At 41.4% G+C, this 10,846-nt stretch overlaps 2 long non-coding RNA genes across 2 annotated transcripts; one reads left to right on the top strand and one right to left on the bottom strand.

Moving 5' to 3' along the window:
* Nucleotides 1-722: 722 nt before the first annotated feature.
* On the bottom strand, nt 723-1,216 carry LOC143976020 (uncharacterized). The gene is made up of 2 exons (XR_013272454.1): nt 1,052-1,216; nt 723-907 (listed from the first exon to the last, which is right to left on the bottom strand). It is a non-coding gene; the product is annotated as an uncharacterized LOC143976020 (long non-coding RNA).
* A 2,485-nt stretch (nt 1,217-3,701) lies between these two features.
* LOC143976019 (uncharacterized) lies at nt 3,702-4,845 on the top strand. Its single transcript, XR_013272453.1, has 4 exons — nt 3,702-3,813; nt 3,917-4,058; nt 4,401-4,512; nt 4,658-4,845. It is a non-coding gene; the product is annotated as an uncharacterized LOC143976019 (long non-coding RNA).
* Nucleotides 4,846-10,846: the final 6,001 nt, after the last annotated feature.

Here is a 10,846-nt window from a genome sequence, read left to right as displayed (position 1 = left end):
TCCATGTAATCCTTGTCTCTAGTGCATGTAGGCTTATTCTCCCTTATTAAAATTGTCCTGTAAAGGCGTAAAAGTTTTACACTGCATTATATTATGTACTATAGTCTGCTAAAGTAGAATTCCAGGTTCAATTTCACATTACATAGTTTGTTTGAGCCAAGCTGACCCAAACATTATTTTCCATTATAAAAGGATGTCATTGTGATGTGTGCTGTAATTATTATTATTATTCAGGATTTATATAGCGCCAGCAATTTACGCAGTGCTTTACAATATAAAAAGGAGACAATACAGTTACAATACAATAAAATACCAGAGGATTAAGAGGGCCCTGCTCAGAAGAGCTTACAATCTAATAATGGACTGTAGTAGCATTATCTACATACAGTTAGCGATGCTGTGTTCCACAGCAGTATGGGTGACTTCCCGTCTACTGCCAGAATTAAATTCCTAATGAGAGTTTGATAGAAAATGTCTAGCGGCAGAAGGGTTTGCAGAAAAGGGAAGAGGGGAACCTTAGTGAATTGCAAAGCATTTTCTATCTGTTGGTCAGTGAGCTTTGACCATGTTTTAATGTACTGGTCCATAACACTACATACAGCTTTAACGCATCCCCTAAGCTTAATTGTGTATTTTCAATATCAAGAGTTTTGGAAAGACAAAGCCCAAAGCGAAGAGATGGGACATTAAGGGTGCAATATTCAAAAAGCAAAAGATATATGTTATTAAAAATTTTAAAATATTTTATTGTAACAACAATCCCATAAAAACAAACAGAAAAAACAGCCTTATAGTCATACAAGGGTGTTATATATAACTTGCGGTCCAGGTAGTGATTCAGTTGGGGTAGTTGTAATTTGCTTATCCCGACATTTTTCGCTTATTGCTTCATCAGAGGATATACAAACTACCAAAATAATAACAAAATCACATAAAAAACAAGTTTAATTACAAAAACACATTTAAGGACAATTTGTATAAATTTATATATATATACAAACATACTATCAAAAGGGTATGAACAGGGCTTTAGATAGAAAGGTGTGCTTACCCCCACTTCACCAACCCATCTCCCGCAGAAAAAGTTGTCCAGGTATAATAAAAGATGCAAAGGCAGCGGGCCCAGCAGCCAAATACTACAGCAAGGAGGGCACAGACGATGGCTAGTCAGGACAGATTAAGAAGGAAAGCTTATTTTCTGGAAAGCGAGTTTTTTCATTTTTCATTTTCAACTTTCTTTATACACCAATGGGTTCTATACTTGACCTAGCCTAATTCCATTTTTTTATCCATAACAGTATACAGTGGTGTGAAAAAGTGTTTGCCCCCTTCCTCATTTCCTGTTCCTTTGCATGTTTGTCACACTTAAGTGTTTCGGAACATCAAACCAATTTAAACAATAGTCAAGGACAACACAAGTAAACACAAAATGCAATTTGTAAATGAAGGTGTTTATTATTAAAGGTGAAAAAAAATCCAAACCATCATGGCCCTGTGTGAAAAAGTGATTGCCCCCTAAACCTAATAACTGGTTGGGCCACCCTTAGCAGCAACAACTGCAACCAAGCGTTTGCGATAACGTGCAATGAGGCTTTTACAGCGTCCTGGAGGAATTTTGGCCCACTCATCTTTGCAGAATTGTCCTAATTCAGTTACATTAGAGGGTTTTCGAGCATGAACGGCCTTTTTAAGGTCATACCACAACATCTCAATAGGATTCAGGTCAGGACTTTGGCTAGGCCACTCCAAAGTCTTCATTTTGTTTTTCTTCAGCCATTCGGTGGTGGACTTGCTGGTGTGTTTAGGATCATTGTCCTGCTGCAGAACCCAAGTTCGTTTCAGCTTGAGTGCACGAACAGATGGTCGGACATTCTCCTTCAGGATCTCTTGGTAGACAGCAGAATTCATAGTTCCTTTTATCACGGCAAGTCTTCCAGGTCCTGAAGCAGCAAAACAGCCCCAGACCATCACACTACCACCACCATATTTTAGGGTTGGTATAATGTTCTTTTTATGAAATGCAGTGTTCCTTCTATGCCAGATATACTTGGACACACACCTTCCAAAGAGTTCCACTTTTGTCTCATCGGTCCACAGAATGTTGTCCCAAAAGTCTTGGGGATCATCAAGATGTGTTGTGGAGAAATTGAGACGAGCTTTGATGTTCTTTTTGCTCAGCAGTGGTTTTCTCCTTGGAACTCTGCCATGCAGGCCATTTTTGCCCAGTCTTTTCCTGATGGTGGAGGCATGAACGCTGACCTTAACTGAGGCAAGTGAGGCCTGCAGTTCCTTGGACGTTGTTGTGGGGTCTTTTGTGACCTCTTGGATGAGTCGTCGCTGCGCTCTTGGGGTAATTTTGGGCGGCCGGCCACTCCTGGGAAGGTTCACCACTGTTCCATGTCTTCGCCATTTGTGGATAATGGCTCTCACTGTGGTTCGCTGGATTCCCAAAGCTTTGGAAATGGCTTTATAACCCTTTCCAGACTGATAGATCTCAATTACTTTCTTTCTCAATTGTTCCTGAATTTCTTTGGGTCTCGGCATGATGTGTAGCTTTTAAGGATCTTCTGGTGGACCTTACTGTGTCAAGTAGCTCCTATTTAAGTGATGCCTTGATTGTGAACAGGTGTGGCAATAATCAGGCCTGGGTGTGGCTAGAGAAATTGAACTCAGGTGTGGACAACCACAGTTATAGTATGTTTTAACAAGGGGGGCAATCACTTTTTCACACAGGGCCATGATGGTTTGGATTTTTTTTCACCTTTAATAATAAACACCTTCATTTACAAATTGCATTTTGTGTTTACTTGTGTTGTCCTTGACTATTGTTTAAATTGGTTTGATGTTCCGAAACACTTAAGTGTGACAAACATGCAAAGGAACAGGAAATGAGGAAGGGGGCAAACACTTTTTCACACCACTGTAGATGTATATAATAGGGGAAAGAGAGAAATATCTACCAAATTATTCATTATAATAATACTAATTAATAATGAGCCTTTTATTTTTAGATTGCATTAAAAAGTCAACATATTAGCACTACTCATAAATTTATCTTATCAAAGATGCATATTAATTATATAGTCATATTAGTTTATAAAAAGAGAATTTTTTTTTGAGATATATATATGAATTATTGATATGTTTTTTAGAAATATAAAAATAACTATAATATTACTTCATATTTTTGTATTAATTAGATGTTCTTTCTTTTTCTGTTGGTATGACTGGGGCTTTATAGTTATGCATCCTTGATTTGCGGTCAGTTCGGTCCATGACCGCTATTGGATTCATTGACATATGGGGGTGCTTTCCCCTCATATTTTCCTTCTACTATCCCCCTGCGAATTTTGAAATCTTTCCTTAGATGCATTGGCGCTGGCCCGCCGCCTATGTGATTATGGCAATATGGAGGAGCATACGGACGCCCAAGGGCACCTTCGCTCGGTTGGGTGTTTTCCCCTCCGAGCGAGGTGTCCATTTTTTGGCAGTATCTGTTGCTTGTTGGCTTGGGGAGCTTTCCATCTATGGGCAGTGTGAGCGCATGACATCTAGCGCTACATTCCCTATGTACACGCCGATCGTTCTTCAGTGTGATACTCAATGCCGGTGTGATCACTGGAGCATTATGGGAAATGTAGTTTCCCTTCCCATTCCCTCCTCTCGCGCATGCGCAGTGCTGTCCTATACGTCCGCATCGAGCCGGTGACATCAGACGCCGGCTCGATGGACGGTGGCTTTATAGCTGGACACTACCAGACCCGGCTCAGTCACGGAGGAGCCGCGCTAGGACAGTATCCATTTATCTCTACGGTTAGTAAGTTTTATTCTCAGATAAAAACTTTTATTTTGATCCTTCTGCTAGGATTCCTATATTCTGCACTTGCTAACTCCCTATTTTTTCTATACATTGTAGACACCCTGGAAGCAAGCTGGATAGCTTGTGGGTGTGCTATTCCTTGCAGTCCAACCTACTCCTAATGGGCTTTATGATATCCCTAATGGTTTAGCACTAATAGAGGACTATAGGAAAGAATCTCCATTCCTTTATTGAGCATGTAAGTTGACAGACTACAATTTCTCTTTTTATAAACTAATATGACTATATAATTAATATGCATCTTTGATAAGATAAATTTATGAGTAGTGCTAATATGTTGACTTTTTAATGCAATCTAAAAATAAAAGGGTCATTATTAATTAGTATTATTATAATTAATAATTTGGTAGATATTTCTCTCTTTCCCCTATTATATACATCTATACTGTTATGGTTAAAAAAATGGAATTAGGCTAGGTCAAGTATAGAACCCATTAGTGTATAAAGAAAGTTGAAAATGAAAAATGAAAAAACTCGCTTTCCAGAAAATAAACTTTCCTTCTTAATCTGTCCTGACTAGCCATCGTCTGTGCCCTCCTTGCTGTAGTATTTGGCTGCTGGGCCCGCTGCCTTTGCATCTTTTATTATACCTGGACGACTTTTTCTGCAGGAGATAGGTTGGTGAAGTGGGGGTAAGCACACCTTTCTATCTAAAGCCCTGTTCATACCCTTTTGATAGCATGTTTGTATATACATATAAATTTATACAAATTGTCCTTAAATGTGTTTTTGTAATTAAACTTGTTTTTTTATGTGATTTTGTTATTATTTTGGTAGTTTGTATATCCTCTGATGAAGTAATAAGCGAAACATGTCGGGATAAGCAAATTACAACTACCCCAACTGAATCACTACCTGGACCACAAGTTATATATAACACCCTTGTATGACTATAAGGCTGTTTTTTCTGTTTGTTTTTATGGGATTGTTGTTACAATAAAATATTTAAAAACTTTTTATACATATATCTTTTTCTTTTTGAATATTGCACCCTTAATGTCCCATCTCTTCGCTTTGGGCTTTGTCTTTCCAAAACTCTTGATAATGTGTATTTTCAATGTTGGTCCCAAAGCCACATCTAAAACCTTCTCCATACTATGCATTTTTTGCCCTGATAAAGTGATTGTAAAGTATTGTTTAAAAAAAAAAATTAAAATAACAAACATGTTATACTTACCTCCTCTGTACAGTTGGTTTTGCACAGAGCAGCCCAGATCCTCACCTTTTCGGGTCAATCTTTACTGCTCCTGGCCCCTCCCTCTTATCGAGTGCCCCTCAGCCAGCAGCTTTCTATTGAGGCACCAGAGCCAAGCCAGAGCTCTGTGTATCCATTCAGACATGAAGCCTTGACCTGGCCCCACCCCCTTTCCTTCCTGATTGGCTGACTTTGATTGACAGCTTTAGGAGCCAATGGCACCGCTGCTGTGTCTCAGCCAATCAGGAGGAGTGTCCCGGATGGCTTAGACATTTGTTGACATTGCTGGAGGGGCTCAGGTAAATAATTAGGGGGTGCTGGGGGACTGCTACACACATAGAATGCATTAAGATAAAAAACCTTCTGCCTTTACAACACCTGTAATATCCCCAATGGCCGGGCCTAGTGCCCCATGTCTTTTTAACAGTAGTTTAACTATTAACCCAAAAAATTGGCAGAATTTACTATCAGGATTTTCCTATTATAGACATCAGTGGAATTCACTGCTCAGTTTGGGATCAACAAAATAAAACAGGATTTGCTAAAACCATAGATTTATCCTGGGTAGATTCACTCATTCCTCACCACCAAGAGCAGCCATATATCATTCCTCCTACAACTTAAATTTTCAAACCTCTTGCTGAACCCCACTATCTCCGCCACCACAACTTCCATATTATTTTACTACTCTCCATCCCTCTTTTAAAACCACATTCCTTCATTTCCACCTAGCCAGATCTCTTCCCCTGCTTACTTACCTACAAGGCAGAAACAGTGACACAGTGGCAGAAAATCATATGCAGCAGGCTTTCCGGCTCCTTCAGGAAAACATGGTTGGTATTTAGGATTAGTTTGAGCTCAGTATAAAGTTAAAAGTGGTAGTAAACCCTTTTGTGGCATTTTTACCTACAGGTAAGCTTATAATAAAGCTTGCCTGTAGGTAAAATTAATTTCTCTTAAGTGCGCACTACTTATGAGACATTCCAGCAAGCAGCAGCCAGTAATGTCACCGGTGCATGCACTCTGAAGGAGCGGCATACTTGTGCCTGGGAGTGACGCCATTGCGGCTTTGGCCAATCAGGCGGCCGAAGCTCGCAAACCCGGAAGAACGCAGAGAAAAGATGGAACCTCTGTCAGCAGTGATAAGGTGCCGCTAGAGGGATAGGTTCTAAAGTTAAGTCTAACATAACATGCTAGTATGCTGTATACTAGCACATTATGGCTTAAACCTGCAAGGTGGACTTTTTTTTTTTTTTTTACAGGTTAACTTTACTACCTCTTTAAAGTGAAAAAAACTTAATAAATAGTTGTCATTAAAATAATAAACATGTCATATTTACCTGCTTTGTGCAATGGTTTTGCACAGAGCAGCCCCCATGGGGGCACTTGTGCATGCTCGATCCCAAGCCGGGCTGTTTGAGTCTATTCAGACACACAGCCTGTCCCCCCATTCTCCTCTAACAGCTTTTGACTGACAGCTGCTGCAGGTGTACAATGCACCGGATTGAGATCAGGCTCAGGTAAATATTTAGGGGGATAGGGGGAGTAGCTGACATTAAAATATTTTTTACTTTAATGTAGAGAATGCATTAAAGTGGAGGTTCACACAAAAATTGATCCCCCCTCTGGTGTCACATTTGGCACCTTTCAGGGGGGAGGGAGGTGCAGATACCTGTCTAAGACAGGCTTTTGCACCCACTTCTGGGCATAGACTCCCACGGGAGTCTATGCCTCTTCCTGTCCCGCCACGCTGTCTGCTGGGACACACACGGGTCCCCAGGGGAATAAGATAGATGCATGGTAAAAAGCAATATTAAAGGCTAAGTTCATCTTTAAAAAAAAAAATAATAATAGTAAATGCACATTTTTTTTGCAGGAAAGAAAATGTGCATTTATTCTTTTTTTCACAGTAGCCTCTAGAGCATAGCAGCAGTGCCCAGTCCCTGCTGTAACGCCAGGTTCCTGTGAAACACTTCTTCCAGTTTTCTTGCCTGTGCCTCTATACAGGATTTCTGTTTAAAATTTCCAGGTAAGGGGGGAGCGTGCGCCCACTGCCCCATCTGTACTGTGATTCAGTTCAGCAGAAGACGGTCAGCAGGTCCCGGCCAATGATTTATGGCAGGCACCTGCTAATTGGCTTAGCGAATTACAGTACAGAGCCCTGCGTTTACTAACAACACAGGGCTCTGTGTAAAGAGCGGTGATGTGGCTGATTTTTCCCCCTGGAAAGGGAGAGAAATCAGCCACATCGATTAGTAGAAGCAGCACACATTTTTAGGCGCACAGTTAACCCCTTCCCAGCCAGTGTCATTAGTACAGTGACAGTGTATAGTATTAGCACTGATCACTGTGTTAGTGTCACTGGTGATGTTAGTGTCAGTTAGTGTCAGATTTTCCGGCGCACATCACGGTCCCACTATTAGCCCTTGTACACACGGTCGGAAATTCCGACCACAAAATCTGTTGGATTTTTTCTGACGGATTTTGTCCAAAACTGGTGTTGCATATACATGGTCAGACAAAGTTGTCGGAAAATCTGATAGTTTGTAACGTGATGCCGTTCGTTCGTTCCAACTGGACCATGTTCAGCCTAGTAGCCAATAGCTTTGCTCTCGTACTTTGATTTGAGCATGCGTGGCACTTTGTCCGATCGGAATTCTCTACAAACGAGTCTGATCGGATCATGTTGTCGGAAAATTTTATATCCAGCTCTCAAACTTTGTTGGTCGGACATTCCGATGGAAAAAGTCCGATGGAGCCCACACATGGTCGGATTATTCGACAACACGGTCTGATTGGACATTTTCCGTCGGAATGTCCGACCATGTGTACAAGGGCTAAGTCGCTAATCACCTCCATTGCCAGTATAGAAAAAAAGAAATACAAATTCCAATATATATACCATCATTTGTAGATGCTATAACGTTCATGCAAGCCAAAGACATGTAGCTGAATATACTTTGGCTTAAATGTATGAAGAAATTATTTTTTTAAATGTTTTAATTGGATATGTTTTATAGCAGAAAGTAAAAAATATTGCTTTTGTTTTTTTACTTTTTCCTTTATTTAATAAAAAAAATGAAAAACTCTGTGTTGATCAAACACCACCAAAGCTCTCTTTGTGTGAGAAAAAAAAAATGTAATTTGTGTACAGTGTTATATGACTGCGTAATTACCAATTAAGGTAGTGAAGTGTCAAATAGCAAAAAATTGCCCTGATCACGAAGGGGGTAAAATCTTCTGGAGGGGAAGTGGTTAAAGGCAGGTGTGCCTGGAGGGAGCCCACCCTTCATTAAAAGCACAGGGGCACACATGACGCCCAGCAAGAGCACAATGACCGTGAAGTCACCCAGTGTGTCCTCGCACCCAATTCAACCAACTGTACAAAACAGAGGTAGCCAACCACCCCAACCTAAAAGTAACCTTTTCAGTAAGGTGCACATGGAAGGGCAACGTACACCAAAAAGAAAACAAAAGATAGCCCAGCACACTTACCAGTCAGTCTGAAAAACAACCAAATTGACCCTGGATAACAATTTATGTTAACAACAGAGGGTTTTGTTTGCACACATTTGCAAATATTTGCATAAGCTGCAGTGCCCACATCAAGGCTCCTCTGTATACTGCAGTCCTTACTCTATTATTTTCAAAGTCTCCTAAATAGGAGCACATATAGCAATGGATAGGTGTGCCTGGAGGGAGCCCGCCCCTCCGTAAAGGCACAGGGATGCACGTAATGCTAAGAAAGAGCACAATGTTGGAGAAGGCGTCCAGTGTGTACCCACACTCAATTCAACCCACTGTACAAAAAAGTGTCAACTACTCCAAACTATTACCAGCCTTTGCGGTTAGGTGCACATGGAAGGGCAATGCAAAATTGTTAGACAGGCATAATTTTGTTGTTTTGCAGGCTGGCGGGTAAGTGTTCTGGTATATGTTTTGTTTGTTTGTGATTAATGTTGGGCGAATAGTTCGGACCGAGCATAGGTTCAGCCCGAATGAGCTCGTTTGGCAAACACCTGGATTTCGCAGGGCGCTCAGCGGGAGGTACACCCGCCGAGCTCCCTACAATGCACCGCGTGCTGCACAGTGCATTCTAAGCCCTGATTGATTGAAGCAATGCACCTGACCGCTAGTAAAAAATTAGAAAAAAACAGCCCTTTGGGTCTGGTAAGGATCATAAGGGGAACCACATGCCATTTATTTTTAAAATGGTATGGGGTCCCCCCATAGGTCAAATCATGGCAGATCTTTCTTCGAGCATGCAGCCTGGTAGGCCAGGAAAGGGGGGGATGCGCAAGCACCTCCCCTTCCGGTACTGTACCAGGCCACATGCCCTCAACATCGGGACCCAGCATACACAGATTGGTAACGTCACATGGGGGCGGTGCCACCAGGTGACGTCGTCAGGTGGCTTCGCCCCTTACCTATTTAAGTGTTTCAACTCTTTTTATTATTTTTTTAAGAAAATAAATTTACAAAACACAACAAAAGAGAAATTCAACATTCAAAGACTCAGCATATAAAAATACAACCATGTACATTACATATTTACATAACACATTACATTTAACACTTAACATTTAACATTATACATTTGACATTAACATTTAACATTAACATTTAACAGGCAGTTTCTTTATTTTTTTGGGTACAGCGGTGCGGCAGGAATTGTAAATTGACAATAGATATACATGGGGGGGGGGGCATTGTTTGTTTTTAATTTTAATAAAGGAATTGTCAAAAACTGTGTGTGTTTTTATTTCTTTTGACACTTTTTTGTGACTGAGTTGTGGTACCCCATACTCAGTCACATGAGGGGTGGGATCTGGGGGCCCCCTTTTTGAAGGGACCTGCCAACAGGCCCCCACAACCACAGCCCAGTGTTGTGGGAAAGAGGCTGTTGTCCCATCAACATGTGGACAAGGTGCTTTGGGATGGGGGGCTTAAACAACAATTCTTAAGTGGTCCCCTGGTCCTGTGTTCTGGTCTCTAAGTAGTTGAAATGAATTAAAAAAGAGGGGAAAAAAACCCTGTCAACAACACATTAAAAACAGGCATGCAGAAGCGCATCTGGAATGCAGAAATTGTGGCATTAACCAGCCCTTAAAGCGGATTTCCTAAATGAAACTATATATATATATATATATTTTTTTTTTTTTAAACCTTTCACTAAAAGGAATTTTAACACTCAAGTTTTCTTTAAATTTCTCCCCCGATGTCAGGTTTCATCTGTTTAAACAACTTTGATCCTGGTGTTCTGGCCATTTTCATTTTGCTTGTGGTCATGTGAAGCCCACAAACATCCTGTGCCGGGATACCATGCCCATTCTTTTCTCGATCTCACGCATGCGCATTGTGTCATTTTCACAGCGCCGTTCTGACGAGAAATGCCCCCTGTCGAATAATGCCCACCCTGTACTGTTCATGCGCAGCGCTTGCGTTCTATGGAGCCGCCGACCAGTGGAATCCAATGTTCGGTGGTTCTCAGCGGCTCCATACTGTGCAGGTGCTACGCATGCTTAATACTGGGTGGGCATTATTCAACAGGGGGCATTTTTCAACAGGACACCTCAACTAATCCGGTTGCCATCACAACAGGCGGCGTTGTCGGAAGTGCCTGCCCTGGTGATGGCCACAAAGCCCTCTGCATTTCCCATTGACTCCTGGGAAATGATGACACACATCTCCCAGGAGCAGTAATGAGCGGAGGCGCAGAGGGAAGTGACGTCAGGAGCCGAGGTGATGAAGGAGGCAGATTTTGAGGGACC

This window comes from Lithobates pipiens, unplaced genomic scaffold (assembly GCF_037356315.1).
Source record: "Lithobates pipiens isolate NorthernLeopardFrog02 unplaced genomic scaffold, aLitPip1_a1.2 Scaffold_13, whole genome shotgun sequence".
Taxonomy (NCBI): domain Eukaryota; kingdom Metazoa; phylum Chordata; class Amphibia; order Anura; family Ranidae; genus Lithobates; species Lithobates pipiens.
The sequence above is the reverse complement of the archived record's forward strand: the minus strand, read 5'-3'. Positions and strand labels throughout refer to the sequence as shown.